The sequence below is a fragment of the Hyperoodon ampullatus genome, assembly GCF_949752795.1.
Source record: "Hyperoodon ampullatus genome assembly, chromosome: 3".
Classification (NCBI taxonomy): Eukaryota; Metazoa; Chordata; class Mammalia; order Artiodactyla; family Ziphiidae; genus Hyperoodon; species Hyperoodon ampullatus.
The window spans coordinates 25,663,802-25,672,518 of NC_136916.1; the positions used below are offsets into that span (position 1 = coordinate 25,663,802).

The 8,717-nt window shown below is 49.8% G+C and overlaps 1 long non-coding RNA gene across 1 annotated transcript; it reads right to left on the reverse strand.

Annotated features, from left to right (window-relative positions):
• Window positions 1-217: 217 nt before the first annotated feature.
• On the reverse strand, window positions 218-7,017 carry LOC307050806. Its single transcript, XR_013810810.1, has 3 exons — window positions 6,723-7,017; window positions 6,192-6,291; window positions 218-521 (listed from the first exon to the last, which is right to left on the reverse strand). It is a non-coding gene; the product is annotated as an uncharacterized lncRNA (long non-coding RNA).
• Window positions 7,018-8,717: the final 1,700 nt, after the last annotated feature.

Genomic DNA, 8,717 nt, shown 5'->3' on the forward strand with positions numbered 1-8,717 from the left:
CTGAGGTGTGGTGGTGAGTGGACAAGCCGAGGGCTCCGTACACCAGCCAGACCACTGAGAACTCAGAGATGAGTCCACCTCTTTGAGCCGTTACCTCATCTGTACACGAGAAAAGGCTTTTCGGTGATTAAATGAGACAACGCATGTCAAATGACAGGTAGATCACAGGTGCTTAATAAATACTAGTTATTTTCTATTACTTACATTTAAACTCCTTTTCTGATGCCTCAAGTCACCCCAGTCTTTATCATGGCCTTTCTCTTTTTCCCAGATTTCTCTCTTTTTTTCTGATTCTTTTGGGATCTGGAAGTTGATAACATCCTTCTGTGGCTCACCCGCCATCTTGGGTCTTTATCATTCATGTCTACCAGGGTCAAGGAAGCATGAAAACCTAGACTATGTTGTTTTTCTGAATGTTATCAAAAGAGTTGGAAGAGAAGAGTAGAATCTTCCTTCCCACTTCTGTTTTTTATTTCCTTCCCATTGTCTTCCTTTCTCTCCTTCTTCTCTCTTGCTGCAAGCTACAAGATGATAAGATAAAAAAGCATGGAAACAGAAACTTAAAATTAACATATATGCACAATGCTGCTGCTTTGGGCAATGGAAAAATAAACCGTGCCTACATTTCTATTTTTCCCAGAATCTGAAGAACAACATTGGTTATTTGGGCAGTTGGCTATTCCTGGGTACATTTCAGAAATAACTTGTGTTTATTTATTAGTGGGTATTTATAACAGTGTTTCAGAGCATTTCTCCAATAACCCCACAAAGGAGTGTGGGCTCCAGCCCTGGCGAGGAACGGGGTAGAAAGGAAAAGATGTCATGGCTGCTGGAATCACCACCCGCTCTCTCCTTAGCACTTCTGCTCACTGGGGCCCCAACATGGGGGCAGTCATGGCCGTCTGAAAAACAAGGCTCTGAGCTTTGTTCCTCCACCGGGGCTTCCATGAAAGGACGTTGTTAGAGCCTGAATCGGATTACTTCACACGCGCGCGCGCGCACACACACACACACACACACACACCCCGGGCTCAGACGGAGATTCTGGAGGCACAAAAGGATGGTGGATTCCTGAGCAGTCACCCACAGACCTGAGCGGCCAGGAATGCTGCCGGCTCCTGGGCGCTGACATCATCCCCCCTTCTGGCTCTGGGAGGAGCCCTCTGACCCCCAGGTCTTGGGGCAATTATTTTTAGCCTCGAACCCACCCTGTGGCATTTCCATGGTGCACTCGAGGGAGACAGAATTTTGGGGAGGGCCCCATTGGCTTTTTTGAGCTTCCATCTCTGCCTCTGCCTGTGAAATCAGAGACGGTTAAGGATGGAGCCTATGGGTCCAGCATCTTCATTTGGAGGATGAGCCTGGAGAGGTCGACAGTCAGCTGCAAATCTGCCTTCCTGTTCCCCAGCTCTGCCCCGACCTCATCCCCCCTGCTCTGTTCTGTTAAAGCAGTTCCCAAAGAACCTGCTCTTGGGACCACCCTCACTCTCAAAAATTAATGAGGGCCCAAGAGCTTTTGCTTATTTGGGTTATAGCTATCGATGGATGCCTATGTTAAAAGTTAAAGCTGAGAAATTAAAAATATATATTATGTATTAATTCATTAAAATACATTAATAAACTCATTGCACATTAACACAACATATTTTATGAGTAATAACTATGTTTTCCAAAATAAAAAATATTAGTGAAAAGAGTGGTATCATTCTCCATTTTGCAAGTGGTTTTCATGCCTGGCTTCATAGAAGACCATGGGATTGTTATATCTGCTTCTACACTCAATTGTTTGCAATATCACACGTTATGTAGCCTGTGGAAACTCCACAGTGAGAGACTGAGAGGGAAACTAGCAACTAATGTCTTTGGATTATTACAAAAAGAGCCTGGACACCCTCAGGGTTCCCTGTATCATACTTTGAGAACCACTGGTCTGTGATCTATCCATCTTAAACCCTCTTTTTAACTCTGGCTCATACAGTCATTTAATAAACATTCATTGAAGAATTGCTGAGTGTTGAGCTGGGAATTTAAAGACAATGTAGCTTATGTGACTCTGAGTGCAAAAAGAAACAGCCGACTTTATCTTTCTATTAACAACGTAATTATATGATCGCACGCCCATCTTTCTCCAGGATGCTGGGAAAATTAACCTCTATCCTTCCCGGGCTTCCCCATCCAAAGATTGTGGCGTATTCCAGGGTCTTGAGTAGAGCAAAAGTCCTGGGGGACGGTCCTGTGGCCTGACGCCCAGTCTACACAGGAGCCGTTGAAATATTCACTGCTTACCAGTTGGCCCCACACCTCCACGTCAGGCTTGAGGCTGGAGGAGGGTCTTGCTCCTGTTCCCACCTGCCCCTCTCCCCAAGAAGGGCCAAGAGTGTGGGTACAGGGCCCCACTGGCTCCCCCTTGGGGACTGCAGTCCTCTCTCTCATTCCTTCTTCCTCCCCACTGGTTCCTTTCTTACAGGCCAGATTCTTCTCCCTGTAAGTTTCTTCAAGACACTGACTCTCTCCCATCCACCACAAAAAGCCAGGGAAATGTGCAGGCTATTTCTGCTTCCTACCCACCTCCTGCCTCCCTTGGGATTAAGAAAGTTAATAATAAATGTGCCTGGTGCACACGGAGTAGCCAATAGATGTTCCTATTCTCATTCTTGCTGCTTTTACTCAGGGGACATTGAGGCACAAAGTTTGAATTCGAAAGGGGAAAATTCAGGAAGAGCAACCCTCCAGGGTTCACATTTCCACGTGTCCCGTGAGGATGACACTGTGTCCTCCCCTTCACCAGCTGCCCTTGATGCCCAAGCAGAGGATGAGGACCGTCCTCCAGCCCCCTTCTCCTCCATAGCCACTCTCCTGTCTCGGATCACACCATGTATTTTGTTCATGGAGAAGCCTGCTCCTGGATCATCCACAGATTGTGAGAATCAGCGGGGTCTGTGGGAGCTTCTGCAGAGCCCCTGGGTCACCCATCCTGCCTGTGCTCAGGCCCCCCGGGAACGGGCAAATCTGCAGAGACACCTGCTCCTCCCCAGCATGTCTGTCCTCCTTCAGGTGACCACCTGCCGCCCCACCTGTTTTCAGTGGCGTCAGCTGTGAGTTCAGTGCCTCCTGGAAAGCCCCCCACCACGGTCTGACAGAGACGGTGGGGTCAGCCCCAGGCCGTTGCCGTGGTGCAGGTCAACCATGTGGGTCCATCTTGTAGAGTCAGTGATTATTGGTGGAATGACAGGTGTGAGTGGGCAGAGGAAGGTCACCTCCGTGTAGGCTGAGAGTGTCCTCTACGGGATGCAGGTGGAGTTGCCACTTCCTCTCTCACCAGCTGAAGCCCATGGGGCAGCTCTATCTTGGCCAAAACCATTCTGGTCATTGATCCCTTTGCCCATCCTGATGGGGCTGCTAAGGCATGGTCCCTACTAGTTGTACATGTACATGTGTGTGTGTGTCCCTGGGCACACAACACTCAGAAAAATGGCACGGTATGGAGTCTTCTTGTTTTCTCCTAGGCTGCCAGCTGCAGGTCCCTCCACCAAGCCTTGGGAGTAAGTCTGGAAGAAATGTGGTTGGTGGACAATTAAGACTTTTTAAGTGGAAAATACTCTCTGCTTTTTTCTTAGGATGTGAACTCCGTGGATGTCAAGCCTGGTGAGAGCTGCTGTCGGACTCCTTTGTAAGACCAGGCTGGTGACTGCCAAGTGCCCCTGGTCTCCTGTGTGCTCAGGACAGGTGGGGCCTGGTCCCGACTGTGGCTGGGCCCCAAGCCCCTGTGAATCTGGCAGCCTTATCCTCCTGTTCCCCTGGCCCAGAAGCTGGAGATGAGCAGGACGCCTTCTGAACCATACCAAGTTCAGAGCAGAGAAACAGGTTTAGGACTCAGCCCCACAGGCCCCAGCCCCCAGCTTCCTGCACAAGCAACATGACGTGGGGTGATGGAGGCCTCGAGTCAAGAACTACAACAGATCAGAGCTCAGGAAAATTGCCCGCGTTGTCTGGTTCTGAGCAGACTCGCTCGAGGTGAATCAGAGGTGAGTCAAGCGCCTTTGAGGAGGAAATGACTTCCCCGGCGGCCCTTCCTGGCCAGGGCACCATCAGTCACTCTCAGGAAACAGAAGAGAGCAAGAGAGGAGACAGTCTGCAAACTCTTGGTTGCATACGTCCCTTTTCTCCCAGGATTTGGTGGAATTGTCGTGGTTGATGAGCCTCCTGTGGGGCTGGGATGTTCTTTGACCAAGTCAGGCCCGTTCAGTGAGGTGTGGGAGTTCCCTGAAGACTATTCTCCATATACTTTCCAGGGTACCTGTCCCAGGGCATAACCTTGGCTCTTCTCCTGGGGGAGGGGTGTTCCCTGGAAGGCAGGACATGGTTGCCAAGAGGCTGGAGAGCCTGCAGTCTCATAGCTGTTTAGTGGCCTCCAGGGTGGAGGGTTTTGTGGTGAGGACCCAAATTCCCGTGGCTGCGATCATGGCTGTCTTAGACTGTGGACTCTGGGAAGGCACTGGCCTTTCTGTCTAAGAGGCTTTGGTGTCTTTCAGCCCAGCAGCGCCTGCAGCTAAGGTACGATGATTTCTCAGGTCAGGCATGACTTTTTCTGCTGACAATTTATTTCCACACCTCCTAAAGGTGCTTAGAATCCGAGTCCTAGTTAGGAATGGAGGGAAATTTGGATCATCTAAACCCTTCATCTGACAGAAGAGGAAACTGAGGCTCCATGCCCGTGACGTACTCAAGATCACCGAGAAATTCATGGAAGACCCAGGACAAACTCCAGGTTTCTTCTCTGGCTGGTCCACTGTGTGCTTTATAGTTTCCATGAGGCTAGTTAATAACAACTCAATTTTCATATGCTGTAATTAATACTAATACAATTAATAATAATGGCATGTTGTTTCTGTAACTCTGGAAGTTACTCCTTAAATTCGGGTCCTCGGTCTCTGTTGCCCGACCCTCATAAAGTTAGGTTTGAATGCAGCCTAAACTCCACAATGCAATGATTTGCTGATCGTGATTAGGCATCATATTTTGGGGGTTGATTTGCCTAGAATCTCGATGTTTTTCCCTCCTCTGTTCTCACCATAACGCAGGATTCATCTCCGCACAATCTGTGAACTGTTCCCAATAAGGCTGTCCTCATTTCATCTCACAACCCCCCACTGGCAACACCAAGGGCTGTAACTGATGTGGTTCGGAGACCCGAGTCCAAGCTGTAAAAATGAATCCCCTGTGATGGTCTGGACGACGCAAACAGATCCAGCGTCTGGCTTTAATGGGAGCGAGAAATTGCTAACAGATGACGGTGGGGCTCACGGGCTCCGGTCTCTGGCCTCCAACGAGAACCCTTCCTGATGGTAGCTCCTCCCCAACATGTGCCCCAGACGTGGGTTATTTACAGGACACCACCCAGACCCCGCGATGCTAAATGTATAGCAGCAGAGGCTGCGTGTGTGATGGCTGAGGTCATGGTTATTCATTTTAGCTGTAAAGACATTTGGTTTATAAAACCCCAGTGACTCCACTGGGACGGGCTTTTGCAGAAGAACAGCCCCCGAGTTCTCTTCCTGTCCCAGCTCCGGTGGGATCAGCACTTACGTCACTGGCCCCCATTCAACGCTCTGGGGCCAAGGAAGGCCCTGGACTTGCTCTGGGTTATTTTGCCTTTTGGAGGAAGATGGTGTGAGTCACAGTGACTTACTACAAACTCACCAAAAATGTGTCTGATGTGTCCCAAACAGAAGGCACAGAAACTGCTAAGAAATTACATGAGGGCTCAGAAACAGACATTTTGGGGCTCTGCAAGAGGCATTTGGACAAGTCCGTTTCTGGAACCAGTTTCCTCTTCTGTAATGTCAAAGTTGGGGTGGGGGGACCAGGCTATTTCTCAGTCCCTCTCCAGCCCTTACAGTGTGCAAGCCTGTGAGCGTGTTCAATTGTGTATTGCCAGGGTGTTTTTAATCCGCATGCCGCCTCTCCCAAGGTGGCTGCTTCCTGGAGGTCAGGGGCCATGTCTGGGTGTACATGGCTACTCCTCTACCTCTTCTTGCCGCTGTGGGCTCAATACTCTTGAACTAAAGAGGTTAAGTGAGAGGCAGAGAGGTTATTTAGAAGAATTTGAAATAAACCGCACGCCCCACACCATGTCACAGGCACGCACCATGGAAAACGAAGGTGAAATGGGCGGTAACAGGCCATCCTACCTGGCAGGTAGAGGGCTTGCCTTTATGTATCCAAAGACCTCCAGGTCGATGGGTGACAAATAACGGCCATTATTCCCAAAAGGGAACTCTTTTCAAGTCTCTGCACACAAAAGAAGAATCACTGTCAGTGGGCGCCTTTTGAACACATCCAACAATAGCACAGACTAAGATAAACGTGCCCCAAATCTACGCTCTTTTTGGCAAATTGTGATTTAGCAAAACCGTGCTCATGTAGAGAAAGATGCGTGGGACATAGTGGTACCGTGGGTGAGGATACACATGATTTACATTTTCTTCTGCTTGTTTATTTGTATTTTCTATATTATTAACCACAAACACAGATAAAGTATTTCAAGAAAAAAGTCTCAATCCCATTTCATCAGTAATTTAAGAATGATGGGGAGGTCCTGCCCGCCCCCACCCAGAGCAATGGGCTTCCTGCTGCCCCCAGGGACAGAACCACTTCACTCTTCCTCCCTCTTGGTTGGAGTCTGGGCAAGTCTACACACTCCCCTTATATCAGCAACTCACATAGGATCATAGGGCTCCATCCTTTGTAACAGCCAGTCTTGTGGGACACTCACAGCCTGGGTGGATTCTCTCTCCTTTCATAGCATTTCACTTCGGAATCAGTCTGTGGGCCCTGAACTCTATTCTTTCTCATGCCGTCCTTGCAGTATTTCAGGTCCATTTGTGAGCTCACCTCTCCAAATCTTCGAGCAGGTCCCTTGAGAGTGGTAATTGTGTCACCTCCCTCTTAAGTTTTCTTTCTTCTTTCCTCCCTCCCTTTGTCCCTCCCTGCCTCCCTTCCTTCCTCTTTTTTTCTCTTTCCTTCCTTCCTTTCTCTTTATTTCCTCCCTCCCTCCTTTCCTTCCTTCCTTCCTTCCTTCCTTTTCTTGCTTTCTTGCTTTCTTGTTTACTTGCTTTCTTTTGTTTTCTGGCTTTGTTGAGCTAAAATTGACGTATAACATTTTGTAAGTTTATGGTGTACCAAGTAGTGATTTTTATGTATGTATAACAAAATCATGACCACAATAAGGTCAGTTACATCCAAAAACATGAAATACCTCACAAATTTGTGTGTCATCTTTGCTCAGGGGCCATGCTAATTGCCTCTGGATTGCTCCAATTTTAATACTTACATTATTTCTAGTGACCTAGCTTGCTGCTTCATATCTATTAAGCATCGAGAAATAAATGCAAAATGCAATTGTGTTTGAACCACACCGACAGCATCCTGTCTGAATTCTGAGAATCTGTAAGTCAAGGACTTCAAGGCATCCCGATGAAGTTTGCCGAATACAACAGAGAAAGAGGATGAGTTCTGAACATCAGGGCATGACACCGTGAGCAGGCAAAACATGCAAGGAAAGGCCGTGAAACCTCCGTGGTCACGGGTCACTGCATTTGCCTTCTGGGTGGCTGAGGAGCAGTTGTGGCAGGTGTGGCCTGGAGGGGCTCCCGGAGCAGACCCTGATGGAAAGCACAGCCGTGGTCCTGCTGCCTCCGCCGTGTGTCTTTCCCGAGGTTCACCTAGCGGAAACTTGGCCCAAAATCCTGTGACAAGCTCAGCTTTGGGCCATGGCGACATCGGGCCTTGGAGGCTGTGAGTCCTGCACCGAGAGGATGCAGTCTGAGTCTCGGGCATGTTCCAGAGGCTACGTTTGCAGTGCTCTGTGCGTGCACAGGGCGCACAGCGGCCGAATGGCCTCCCCATCGCCGCTGGCCCATCTCCGGCTCATTCATCTCCTGCAGCTGTCGGCTGAGAACAACAGGTGAAAGCAGGCCCGGCTCACTGTCCTGGGAAGCCTTTAGCTACGCCTGTCATCCCCTCGCCTGGTGCAGACCTCCAGCTTAGAGTGGCTCACGCTGGGAGGCCAGCTCTCTGCACGAATTGTGACCCGGAAGGACCTCGTTCCAGACCCAGCCTCGAAAGTTCCCCACGTCTGGGCCTGGGAAGTTGTCCCGGGGCCTCTTGAGGGGTGGGGTGAAAGGCAGGGACAGGTACAAGCCCTGATGGCTGCAGGTCCGAGAGTGCATTCCGCCTCCAGGCTGGGCCCCTGTCACCGGCGGGGTGGCCCGGGGCACCTGGTGTTTCAGGTCCCCTCTGTCTGCCCACCTCCCCAAATCTTCAAGCGGGCCACTTGGGGGTGGTCACTGTGCGTCTTCCTTTTAAGCTCTTCCTAACGGTTTAGTTGGGTACTTTATTGTATATATTAAACCTCGAGAAAGAAAAGCAAAATGCAATTGTATTTGAACCGCACTGCTAGCATCCTGTCTGAATTCTGAGAGACTATAAGATGAAGACTTCAGGGCAGCAGGATAACTTTGCCAAATATGACAGAGGACCAACAAAGAAGGCTGAAGGTCAGGACCCTAATGAGGGAGGTGGAGGGGCGGTGACAGGTGGGAGGGGCCCTCAAGCCTGGAGGCGGGGTGGGCTGGGAGGAGTTTGGTCTAATCCCGGCCTCAGTTATGGTTCTGTCCTCCTGCAGCCATGGCTCCCGCCCGCCTCCTTGCCCTGCT